We start from the raw sequence: 13,273 nt of genomic DNA, 5'->3' as shown, positions 1-13,273 counted from the left end.
CAAAACCATTCACTGTTTTTAAAGGCAGCATTTCAAAGAAGTTCATGCAGACGTCTCAAGGCACTGGGATTTGCACTGAAAGCTATTGTAGAATAGTGTGTGTCGTCTGCTGTCACCTAGAAACATTATTTTCACATTCAGGGATTTCATATTAGAGAAAATGAGAATGGTCCACAGATATCCTATATAGTGTCATTCTGGGTCCCCTCAAACCCCACCCCATCTCTTAGGTAGGGGGTTGGATTCTACAGAAAGAGAGGATGCTAAAAGAGGCCAAACCAATTTTTGGTTCAGTGAATGGCTCTAGCCAAGCATGTTAAATATAACCTTTGTTGTGTTAAACTGGGGTCAAAATGGTGCATAGGAACTAAGAGATGAAGACCTTTCTAGAAGGTAGGCTGAGAAGGACACACTTTCCCCCCTCCCCTGGCTGAAGGTGATGTTGTGGGTCTGTGGACGAAGTAGTCAGATTGGTAACTGGAATCTGGAAAAAAGGGAGGGATTGTGGCCCTCAAAATGTAATGGGGACCAGTACCTGTTGGAGTGCTAATGCTGGGAACCACTTATCCTGTATATATGTGCAAATAGAACTGTATATACACTGGAATCTCAAATGACCTTCATTCTGTGGAGATAATAACACACAGTATGTGTGGAGACCTTTGCAGTCTCTTACTTCTCAGGGACCGGGGTCTGCCCCATACCAATGCTAATAGCAAATTCACTCTCTGAGAATGGATGCTTCTGGAGTTGTATGCAAGGTGACTCGGAGCAGACCAACTGAAGTTAATGAACCTTAGTTATTTTCATGAATTTCAGTGTGCCTACTCTGAGTCAAATATAGTCAAATAATAATAATAATAATGATGATGATCATGATAATAATAATAATAATACCCTACCCATCTGGCTGGGTTTCCCCAGCCACTCTGGGTGGCTCCCAACAGAATATTAAAAACATGATAAAACATCAAACATTAAAAACTTCCCTAAATAGGGTTGCCTTCAGATGTCTTCTAAAAATCAGATAGCTGTTTTTTTCCTTGACATCTGATGGGAGGGTGTTCCACAGGGTGGGGGCCACTGCTGAGAAGGCCCTCTGTCTTGAAGACCACCCTAGATCCAAAACAGCTCCAGTCACATACATAAGTGAGGGAAAAGCAGGCTATGGGGAACCCCAGGATGTGCAAAAGTAAAGAAACCTTAAAGGGAGGCAGGGATCACAAATAGATCCATGAGGACTGAGCATGCTCAGTGGGCATAGAATGTTGATTGACTGCTGGGGAAGTATTGGAGTATCCTACAAAAGGATTGGTTCAAACCCTGAACATTCCAGTAGTGATTCAGATGGCACCATTTTGTTGCAGGTCCTGCTTGCTTCCTACAACGTCTGTCTTGCTGAGGACAATGTGGAACCGTTGTGCATGAGGGGTTCAGTGTGTGGAATAGAGTGACCAGATCACAGCGGCAGTATTTGTACACGTGGCTTAGTAACAGCAAGAGAGCTCTTTGCCAGTTACGTTGGGGAAGCAGGCAACCTGATCCACCAGCAAGAAGTGTAGAGAGTCCATGGATTTAGGTTGGTTTAGTTAAAGTCTCTGTAAAGCTAAGTAAACAAAATCAGCTTAAGTCCACATGACCCAGTTTAACTATTCTGTGAACTGGGTAGCTGTTGGATGAAATCCAGGTAATCTGCCTTCAGTGGCTTGGGGATCATGACTTCTGCTGGCAAAATGGAAGGTTGTCATAATTCCCAATGAGCTGCAGGTTAGATTCTCAGTACTGTTAATAAAAAGTAGATAGACAGACACCAATGACTGTCACAAGTTTCCAGTAAGGTTGTTCAGGTTTTTCTCCAAAACAAAGAAAAACAAACACAATTTTCCACCCTCATTTCTAGTGAATGGGAACAGTGCTGAGAGATATGACAGGATTAAAAGAGAATGGTTTTCACAATGTGTAGCTAAAAACAGATGCTCAGCACTGTTATTTTATTAGTAATGACATTCATGTTTTGCTTCTCAGAGGTGTGCTTTAGATTGATGGGAAGTAAGAGAACACCTTGCTTAACCTGATGTTTTACAACCCAAATTCTGTACACGAGGAGCACTTTTTGCCTGTAACAACCCAGCAGTGGACATGTGAATCCCCTGTTCTTCTGAGATCTGTAAATTCATAGCAGATGCGATGGAAGGAAGACAGGCTTCTCTCTCTGGGCATCGTTCAAGGCCCAAATGCACCCTCCAGCAGGACAGTTTTACAGATCAATTTCTCAAGGTCATAAAAAATAAATGTAAACGCTCTTGGAAGAGTACGTTAACATTTGTACTGCTGCATTATGCATAAGTCTTACCCTCTTAGGGCATGGCTAAACTTTGCTAGATTCCATTAGGCTTTCCCCATTTTATGTTGCTAAGAGCTGGCCAAAAATGAAAAAGAAAAAAGAACTCAAACTGGCAAATGCTGGTTGTTTCATAGCCTTTGCTGAGATCTTTCTAGACATTCTTAATAATACTGTACAACCTTCCTTGGAGTTCTATTCCCGCATTGCATTTCAGGTCGAAACTATGTATAATGTGAAAAGTTATTGTTTTATTCTCCTGAAATGTTTTGTTGTTTGCCATGTTGCTTTTATTGTAATTATCTTTATGTTTTAATAGATTGCATATAAAATATATAAAAGTTTTAATTCTGTTAATGTGTAATTGTTTTTTAATGATCCCTCCTATGTTTTAGCTGCTCCTATTTTATCTGTAGGGACGCGGGTGGCGCTGTGGGTTAAACCACAGAGCCTAGGACTTGCTGATCAGAAGGTTGGCAGTTCGAATCCCTGTGATGGGGTGAACTCCCATTGCTTGGTCCCTGCTCCTGCCAACCTAGCAGTTTGAAAGCATGTCAAAGAGGATAAATAGGTACCGCTCCAGCGGGAAGGTAAACGGCGTTTCCGTGTGCTGCTCTGGTTCGCCAGAAGTGGCTTAGTCATGCTGGCCACGTGACCCGGAAGCTGTACGCCAGCTCCCTCGGCCAATAAAGCGAGATGAGTGCCGCAACCCCAGAGTCGGTCACAACTGGACCTAATGGTCAGGGGTCCCTTTACCTTTACCTTATTTTATCTGTAAGCCCCTGTCAGAGGGAAAAGGCAGGGTAAAAACAACAACAACAACTGACCCATTTATAATTTAAATCAGAAGTGGGGAGCTTGTTGTGAATTTCAGGTGCCAGTACCCTTGGTCAGGGATGAAGAAAGTCTAATTTAGGGTTGACATATGTCCGGAATTTCCCAGGCATAGGTGGCAATCAACTGTTGGAAACTGTGTCTGGATGGGAATCGCGGAAACTTCAATTTTCTTTGGCCACTTTTTTTTTATATAAAGCTCAACAACTTTCTGTTTTTGTTTTTTTAAAATATCACAACATCAGGAGGGCCCACATGTTCCCCAACTGAAACTAAGTTAAAGCAGAGGTGATCATCCAGCAATTCCCAGAATAATTTGTGAATTCCCTGGAGCCTAGGACAAAGGGCATTTTTCAATTCACTGTACCCTGCAGGACATACCTCCCCTTGCTAGGATGGCTGCTTAATTATTGACACCTGAAGCACCTTAGCAACCTGGGAGGGATTGCTTTGAAGACTGAAGCAAGAACTGGCATTACAATGGCTGAGGAAGCTCAAGTGAGTTTTCAATTAGCCAAAGTAGTTCTTTGATACTAGAAACCAATTTTGCTTATATTTTCAACAACAGCAACAAAGGGGTTGGAAGCAAAAAGAGAGAAGAAAGTCTTTTGTTTCTGTATCTCATTGCACAAGTCCTGTCAGGAGAAAGGGGCCGTATTGTTTGTGAATACAGATTATTCCCAGTAACGGAGTAATTACTATTTGTGCATCTGCTTTTTGAAGCCACGTGGATCAAATGTTGGGCCCAATGAAGTTGCACTCGGACAGCACTTTATTCTGTTTCCCTGACATTTCCTTACCTGATAATCCCATCATGTTATATTATCTTTCACTACTGCTTTATTCCACAGGTTTTCCAGAAGTTTGGTACATATTTTCATGTTACTTGCTTCCAGAAAATAATTTCAGATTTCCAGAAAATCTGTTTCTAACCCCACTAATCTGGAAAAGTGTGGGAATTTCTGCTCAATAGCAGGTATTTTCTTCTATTCTTTCTGCGCTATTCAATGTCATTTCCTCTCCCATATGTAAAACCAACAGATGTCTTCTTTTTGCCAAGGCTTTAACTGACCCGTAATATCAGATCCTGATTTATGTTTTTGAAGTCCCCGAATTCCTGTTTAATTTCTTTTTTAAAACAAAGCTCTATACTATAGTTTTATGCCATGTTTTTATTTTCATTATATTGTTTCTTATATTGTACAGTATTTAGGGATTTTTTTAACAAAAAATGCTAAGCAGCTTATACATGCTTTTAAGTGAACAAATAAAAATATAAGAGTAACCATTTCAGCAAATGAGAACAGCATTACTCTGCCTCTTGTGGTACATTGAATGGTCACATTCACAGCATAGATTTAAAGCATTCGTATGCCACTTTAATAGTTATGGAGAATCTAGGAACTGCATTTAAATCTATGGTGCGGATGTCATCCAAGTTCCATCATACTGGGAAATAGCTTCTCCTCACATGAACCAACCTGGATCCTGCGGTCATCATCTGCGCTCCATCTTTGCTTGCCCCCTCCACAAGAGGTCTGGAGGGTGGCAGCATGAGAGCAGTCATTTTCTGTGGTGGCTCCTTGTTTGCAGAATGCTCTGCCCAGGGAGGCTCACCTGGTGCCCTCTTTACATATCTTTAGATGCCAGACAAAAGCATTCCTCATCTCCCAGGGCGTTGGCTGATTGAACAACCTGTGGCCTTTTCAATGTTTTGGGGTGTGTTTTTTGGTCATTATGTTATGTATCTTGTGATTTTATTTTCTGGTTTCATGTTGTAAAAAGCCCTGTGATCTTCAGGTGGAGGGTGGTATATAAATTTAATAAAATAAAAATGAAGAATTAAATATTTCTTGCTGACAGCTGGCCAACTACCAGACCTGACTGCAGCAAACCTGATGAACTGGGAAGAACCCCAGCACCAAGTGTAAAGTTATTTTCTCTCTCTCCAGGCATATTATTATTTTCACCATTTTAAATTTATCCAGTTGAATTGACCAGTGTCAAGCTTTGGACAGAATGAGGAAGTCTATGCAGTTGTGCAGTTACGTAATAACAGACTCTGGGCTGATGGTGCTAACACCTCTACCCTTTTAAAATGGCAGTATGCATTACTCCACCTACTTCTATATTTGGTAACCCAGCCTTGCTGCATTCCAGGATCACCCTGCTCATTCTCCGCCAAAGTCGTGCTTTTATGGCACCGTTGGGTATATGTCCAATCTTCACATAAGAGTATTTTGTCTTTCCATTTGTCATTAGAGATAAATAAATGGCAAAGGAAGCAGTGAATTGAATGAGAGCATCCTGCAGATCCCCAGGAGGACTGTCATGTTAGATGAATATTACAGTAAACGTTGCAGCAAAAGAAATCTTGGTGGAAGCTTTCTGTATCTCTTATGCTGACCTCAAAATAAAGGCTGTGAGGCACTTGATGTGACTTAGAGATTCTTCACTTGGAACATTTGTGACAGAGAATACTCAGGGCCAAGTTCAGCATGCAGAAAGGGCACTTTGTTCCGATCTTCTTTGACACACATTCTCTCTATTTCTTTAATAATATTTTATTAATTTTTTCAAAAACAACAGCTAAAGCTTCATCAACAAATTTTTAAACCATAATTTTGGTCGACTTCCCTCCCCTTCTTGGTTTCATTGTTTAATACTCATTCACACACGTCCTTAAAATCTTATAACTTAATATTTCATTTTTTAACCTTCTTTATCTTATTACAAGTGACTTTTAGGTCTTCTTTGACACTCTAGACCCCACATGGGAGATCATACATCTGAATGCCCCCTCTTGTACGAGAATCAGAGAATCATGACAAAAATGGAAAAAGAAGCAGAAATTGCTTCAGTTCAGTTGTTTGTCTGTAGTCAGGAATGGAAATCAGTCAACAATGTGCAATCAGTATTCATGTTCACATTGTTGTTTTTTTAAGTCTGCAAAGGATAACCAACAAATTACTCTTTTAAATAGTTTTAATGTTTCCTTTGCATTGAAATGAATGTAACCGATAGAGTTATGTAGCTTAAGAAACGAGAAATGACAGTGAGATGAATATCATAGAATTTGACAGTGAGATGAATATCATAGAATATCATAGAATTTGGTGGAAAGTGAACTGTAGTGGAATAGAAACAGGGCTGATTTTGACAAAAAGTGGCGGGAACAGAAATTGTTGCTTACTTACACCCCTAAGTTGTCTAAAACACAAACCAATATCATTCCTGTATGTGGAAAACAAGAATGCCAGGGAAATACTGTACTTTGTGGATTGTATGGCATTTATGTCTTAAAACAAGAGTGTCAGGTGTGCGTGCAGGAGCCAGGCCCTGTGACCAGTAGGGTTTTGCAGGACTGGGATCTTCCTAAGTTTGTTCTGGAGAGGCAAGGTGTGTGCACCTGGTGGCAAGAGCCAGGAAGGGATATAAGGTCAGCATTTCCTTTCAGTTCTTTGCCACAGCAACACGTTCCCTGCCTTGGGCTCCTTGCTTCCTGATCCTTGGACCTCGGCTCCCTGACACCTTGCTTCTTGATCCTTGGACCCATGACTTTGTGACTCCTTGCTTCTTGATCCTCAGACCTCTGACTTCATGACTCCCTGCTTCTTGACCCTTGGACTCCTGACTTCTGGACTCTCGTTCCTGCTCCCACCCTGCCATCTTGCCCCTTGTCCCGACGTCCTCAGCAGGGACTTCGATCACCCGTTGATTAGACCGTGACAAAGAGAGACCTGTAAGAAAGTGCTTCTTTCTCAGCCTAACCAACCTCACAGGTTTTTTGCTTGGGTAAAAGAAGTAGTGGAAAGGAACTGCACGTGTTACCTTGAGCTCCTGGGAAGAAGGGTGGGATGTAAGTCTATTAAATGAAAATGCATATATTTGGAGAGTCACAGAACTTTTGACAATGCCAATGCACAAATTTATGACCCGAGAGCGTGAAAAGCTGTGAATTCCTGGTTATAGGAAAGTGTTATTATTTCAGACATTTTTTGGCAGGGCACGCTGCCAAGCCCTATGGAAGTGGCTCCCTCATTTGGCTTGCTCTTCGTCATTCTTTAAATCCCTCATATACTAATGTAAAATGTAAAGAGTGTATCTATTTTCGTCTGTCAAAGACGATTGGAGGGTACACACTTGATGTGTTAGCCAAATGGAGATCTTTTCAACATGATTTTCATTTTTCTTATATGAATAATGTAACTCTTAAATGCTGTCAAAAAGCCAGTGTATTCATAAGCTTTTAAGGTACATTCATATGCTTGTTCATCTGCATTTTGATAATGGTTGTAGGGGTCTGGAAAAGGTTTTGTGGTCTATAGGTCTATTTGATTTTCCATGGTTCCATCAGCCTAGAATCTAAGGTCTAGCTCATGGAGACCAGGAACAGATTAATTATTGGATAATGAAGGGGCAATTCACCTGTAATTCTGCCTGACGCTGAACAGAAAGCAATTCAAGGCAGAGGAAAGTATTATTTTTGAAGGAGAAAGCTGTTTATTAAAGGTACAGTAGCCCTGAAACAAGGGACGCAGTTGGCGCTGTGGGTTAAAGCCTCAGCGCCAAGGACTTGCCGATCGAAAGGTCGGCGGTTCGAATCCCTGCGGCGGGGTGCGCTCCTGCTGCTCGGTCCCAGCGCCTGCCAACCTAGCAGTTCGAAAGCACCTCCGGGTGCAAGTAGATAAATAGGGACCGCTTTCTAGCGGGAAGGTAAACGGCGTTTCCGTGTGCGGCTCTGGCTCGCCAGAGCAGCGATGTCACGCTGGCCACGTGACCCGGAAGTGTCTCCGGACAGCGCTGGCCCCTGGCCTCTTAAGTGAGATGGGCGCACAACCCCAGAGTCTGGCAAGACTGGCCCGTACGGGCAGGGGTACCTTTACCTTTACCTAGCCCTGAAACACCTTGTTAATGTTTTTCCTGTCCACATTTGAATTGTTTTTAAAGTGGAAAGTAAAGCTGGATCTGAGAAAGGAAGGGTAGACAAGACAGAAAACAGTAGAACTCAATGCACTGGATAGAGTGCTGGATTTATGTATAAGCGAAACAAACTAAAGCTTAGGGCCCCACTCTCTTGGGGGACCCCAAAAAACTAAAGGGAAAAAATGCAATTACTTTGATAAAATACATATTTTGAGCTGTGCAAATGGCTTTAGATACCTATTAGGCCCATAAATTGCCATACTTAACATCGCTTATGGCCGCGTCTCACCGATATGCCTTCATTAGAGCTAGGTTCAATGTCTTTCCAACAAACGTGCTGAGACATAGATTCACTAAGGGCCAAGTCCCTTCAATGTGTGCTTGTGAAATGAAAACAGCTGAATCTCTACATCATGTTACGTTTATCTGCCCTTTGTACAGTTCAGCCCGTGCTAGTATACTAAACCCCATAATCCAGCCTATGGCTGACAAACCAGTAGACCTACAGCTTGCCTGGGTTCTTCAAGATGTGGATCCTTATATTACCCTACAGGTTGCTAAATTCCTAACAGCCGTCCTCTTGTACAAGAGACGGAACGGAATGTTAGCTGATTATTGATAGTTATAAGAATTTTCTATAATGACATCAGATATTGATTTTAGTGTAGTGCCAAAATTTTTTAATCTTAATCTTAAACTTTTCTTATGAATGGCTAATATCCGTCCTTGTGAGTTGTGAACTGTGTTATACTACTTGTGGTTTGTACGAGTCCGCTGTTTTATTTGTTGTTTTGTTGTGTTGTGTTTCATGATGGGTGTAAAGCCGAATAAACATTTTGTTGTTGTTGTTGTTGCCATATAACATATATTCAACATAAAAGTGACAATTTGTTGTTGACAAAGGATAGTGGGACATATAAAGGGCCCCATTACCTTCAGTAGCTTAGGGCCTCATCAAACCTAAATCTGGCCCTGGTTGGATAGCATCTAGGCTCCCTGTATAAAAGTGATTGATTGAAGGGTGTCAGTTTCAAGACAAAATAGCTAGTGTGCAAGCAACCATCAACAGGGAGAGCAGACGAGGAATGGGAAGCTGTGGGGAAAGATCCAGGATGCAGGGGGTCTAAAAGGAAATGGAGCTCACCTGGGATAGCAGAGTGGAAAACAGACTGAGAAGCTGTGAAGATGAGTGGAAGATGCAGACCAGAGGGAAAGGCTGACAAAGGAGTTGGGGAAGGGGGACAATAGGAAAGTTGGAGATAAAATGGCATGCAGAAGGGACAGAAAGGAAGAAAAATGAGAGGAACTTGTACACTGGAAACTCCAGATCAGGAAACAGAGGAGATGTGTTTTTATGCAGTTCATAATCCCAATGATGCACCACGCAACATAGTTAACACACATGCTGTGTGAGAGTATGAACTACCCCAATGAGATCGCTAAAGGTAAAGGTAAAGGTACCCCTGCCCGTACGGGCCAGTCTTGACAGACTCTGGGGTTGTGCGCCCATCTCACTTAAGAGGCCAGGGGCCAGCGCTGTCCGGAGACACTTCCGGGTCACGTGGCCAGCGTGACAAAGCTGCATCTGGCGAGCCAGAGCCGCACACGGAAACGCCGTTTACCTTCCCGTTGGTAAGCGGTCCCTATTTATCTACTTGCACCCGGAGGTGCTTTCGAACTGCTCGCTAGCCAGTCACTTATTTACAGAACATCAGAGCATGGATAGAGCTGCAGAACGCAATGTGCTGAACTTGCTGACCTAATTATGGTCCTCTGCTGCTGTTGCAGGGACTGGGAGTGAACCAGTATGAGCTCAGCTCAAGGCTTCTTTGATTTGCCCAATTTGTATGCACACAGGATGCAAGAGGACTCAGTAATCTTTCTTTTCCTAAGAATACTTTTATGAAAATTCACATTCAACTTTGCTCTCTTACTGGCATAGTATGCTACAGATGTGGCCCCATAAAAGCAGCTATGAATCACCAAATGACATAGAGCTGCCTGCCACACACCTTTTGGTTTTGTAACAAACACATCCAACTGGAGAGACTTGCTGGCTGCAAATGAATAGGGATAATAAATGTTCAGTTCTCTTCCAACCTATAAAAAGAACATTTTTCAGCAGAGGGCAGCACAGCTATTAATCTTTATTTATTTATCAAATATGCTGCTCAGCTCTAGCAATTAGTCCAATTTCCTCAGTTAATGGGGTAAACATCATTGACTGGTGATCTCAGTTTATCAAAAGGTTGGCTAGTAGAGGAGTAGCTAGCGGGATACTGAGCAATGAAAGGCTTTAAGTGTTCCCCCTGTTTATGCATAACATGCCCTGTTCCCAGCATTCAGTGTCTGTGACAACATTAATAACCTTTTTATCAAAAGCAAAAAAGTGCTGTGCTTTGTATATATAAAATGCAATTAAAAGATACCCTGAATACTCATGTTGGATCAATATTTTGCAAAAACTGCAAGGTTTTTAGCTGGGGCAATTAGAATAAGATCTATTATTTGATTATATTGATGTAAACCTCCAAACTATATTTTGTATAGTAGTAGTAGAAGAAGAAGAGGAGGAGGAGTTTGGATTTGACATCCCACTTTATCACTACCCTAAGGAGTCTCAAAGTGGCTAACAATCTCCTTTCCCTTCCTCCCCCACAACAAACACTCTTTGAGGTGAGTGGGGCTGAGAGACTTCAGAGAGAAGTGTGACTAGCCCAAGGTCACCCAGCAGCTGCATGTGGAGGAGCGGAGACACGAACCCGGTTCACCAGATTACAAGTCTACCGTTCTTAACCACTACACCATGCTAGTTAAGTTTTTACCTCTATCTTCAGTACATTTTAGTTTATTGCTATGGCTAGTGGCTGATGCAAATAAATATTCTTCTGATCTGATCTGACCTTGTAATAGTTGCAAGATATGAAGGCCTCCAGAGTTTTGTATCACTCCCTCAGCTCCCATTGAACACACAAATCATGAAAGGGCACAGGACAGGATGTATTTAGTGTCCAAGCCACGAGCCTACATGAGAGTAAAACCATCAGGGCTCAGTGTGTATTGCTATAAACAGCAGAAAAAAGTGCAAGATAACTGAGACAAGAGTCCAGGGGAAGTTAACTTGATGCCCCAATTTATTTGCACTCTTAGCAACCATATGCATACACACATCCATTCTTACACAATGGAATATTGCCAGATAGGCAATGTTGCTGTTTTCCAGCAATGGTCTCAGGTTTACACAAACCATCCCAGTTTCGGATTTGTTCCCAGAATGTCCTGCTTTTCCATAGGACATCAATATTTTCATCAGACATATGTTGGAGGGTATGGAATAGGATGTCCCTATTTTCATTGGAGAAATGTTGGAAGGTATGGGATAGATAGACAGTGTAAGAAGACGCAGAACCATGTGCTATTTTAAACCAAAAATCAACATTTTATTTAGAATATCCATATACCAAAAATAAAATTAAAATCAAAAATTTCCTTTGTGTAGTGAAATATCAATATTTTGAAAATGGTAAAATAAAGCTGTTCCTAGTCATTATCTCATAGATATTTTACAGAACTACTTGAATCTGAATGTACATCTAGCTCAAGCGTTAAGACACTTAAGAGCCTAAAGCACTGAACGGCTTCGGAGAAAGCAGACGAGTGAGTGAGAACAAGGCGGCTTACATGTGGCAACCCACATAACAAATAGAACAGCCTTTGCCAGCCCAGCACGCTCCAGATGTTTTGGACGACAACAACAGCGCAAACATCTGGAGGGCACTAGGTTGGCAAAGGCTGGTGTAGGGAGGACATGGGGTCAATGGCTCCATATTTGATACATGGGAAGAAGGACTCCAGACAAAATTGGGAAGCTGGTGGCATCTCATGCCTGGAAATGTACATGCTGAGGCACTGGGACTCCAGCCTACCCAGAATGTCTCAGCCCAGTCATCAGCAGAACTATGGTGGTGTTCCATACAGCACCTCAACAGCTCAGCTGCAGCTCAGAGAGACTCTGTTGCACAAGTATGGGAAGCAGCAAATGTTGCTGTATGGAATGACAAGTGAGAGGAGATCATTTCATCTCTTCCCAGTTGCTCATGGATAACTTTAGCTGCTTTGGTACAAAATATTATCTGTGCTGCAATAGCCAAAGCTGATCCAAAGGACTGGTCGGAAGTAGCCTCCCTCAGCAAAGCTGATGGAATTAAGCTGAGACAAATAGCTTTTGCTGATTTTGCTAGGTGGTTTAAATTGCTTTAGCAAGGAACACAACATACTACTTGTTTTGACAACAGAATCAAATATACATACATGGACTTTGCAACTTTGAGAGTTAGTCTGCAAAAGCAAAGCGTTCAACAACATGACTTGGCTTCCTGTAAATCTCTGAGATGGATTTAATTGTGGAATTGGAAAAAAATAATAATTACTAGCGTTTTTATTTTAATGCCCTGGGTGTTTTTGTGTGTGTTTTTTGAGCCTTTGAAATGCAATGTGTCTATTTTTAAAAAAACATCACAGCAACCTATTACAGCACAACCAAGCAGGTCTACTCAGAAGTACATCCCATTGAATTCAATGGGACTTCCTCCTAGGTGTGCATATAGCATTGCCGCCTTAGAGAAACTGTTGCTGAGTTTGCTGGACTTTGTACTGACTATTTCATGCGCCCATAACTAGACTCAGGGATCCAGTTTTATCTAGTTGTGCTTTGTCACCTGTGACACCTATGGCCCTGGCTGAAGAGACACCCTCAACCTTACTGGGCATGTCGATCAAGTTCAAGGGGGCACTGGTAAGAATTGTGCAGCATATCAGCATCCAGATGTGCTTCAACATCAGCTTCCTGTGTGGAAGGGGATAGCCCTTAATAGATCGGGGCAACCTTCTATAACAAAAAAGGATGGAGAGAAATGGAGTTGCAGTCTTAATTATGCTATGAAAACAAGCAGCAAATTACCTTAAAAGGTCTAGCTCTCATGCTTCTTTTTTGATGATTGGGTCACACCTTTTACCCATAATTTCCAAATGGTGAATACTTCTAATTATTGCACCCAGTGGACAGAAAGGTCTGAGATTGCTTATGACCTAGAGCACCAGACTTGAGCGTTCTTTATGACGTGACTACTACTCGTGGTGAGAGAGGTAATGTGCATCAAATGAAATAATGGG

This window comes from Podarcis gaigeae, assembly GCF_964106915.1.
Source record: "Podarcis gaigeae genome assembly, chromosome: 9".
Taxonomy (NCBI): Eukaryota; Metazoa; Chordata; class Lepidosauria; order Squamata; family Lacertidae; genus Podarcis; species Podarcis gaigeae.
Note: the sequence above shows the minus strand (reverse complement) of the source record.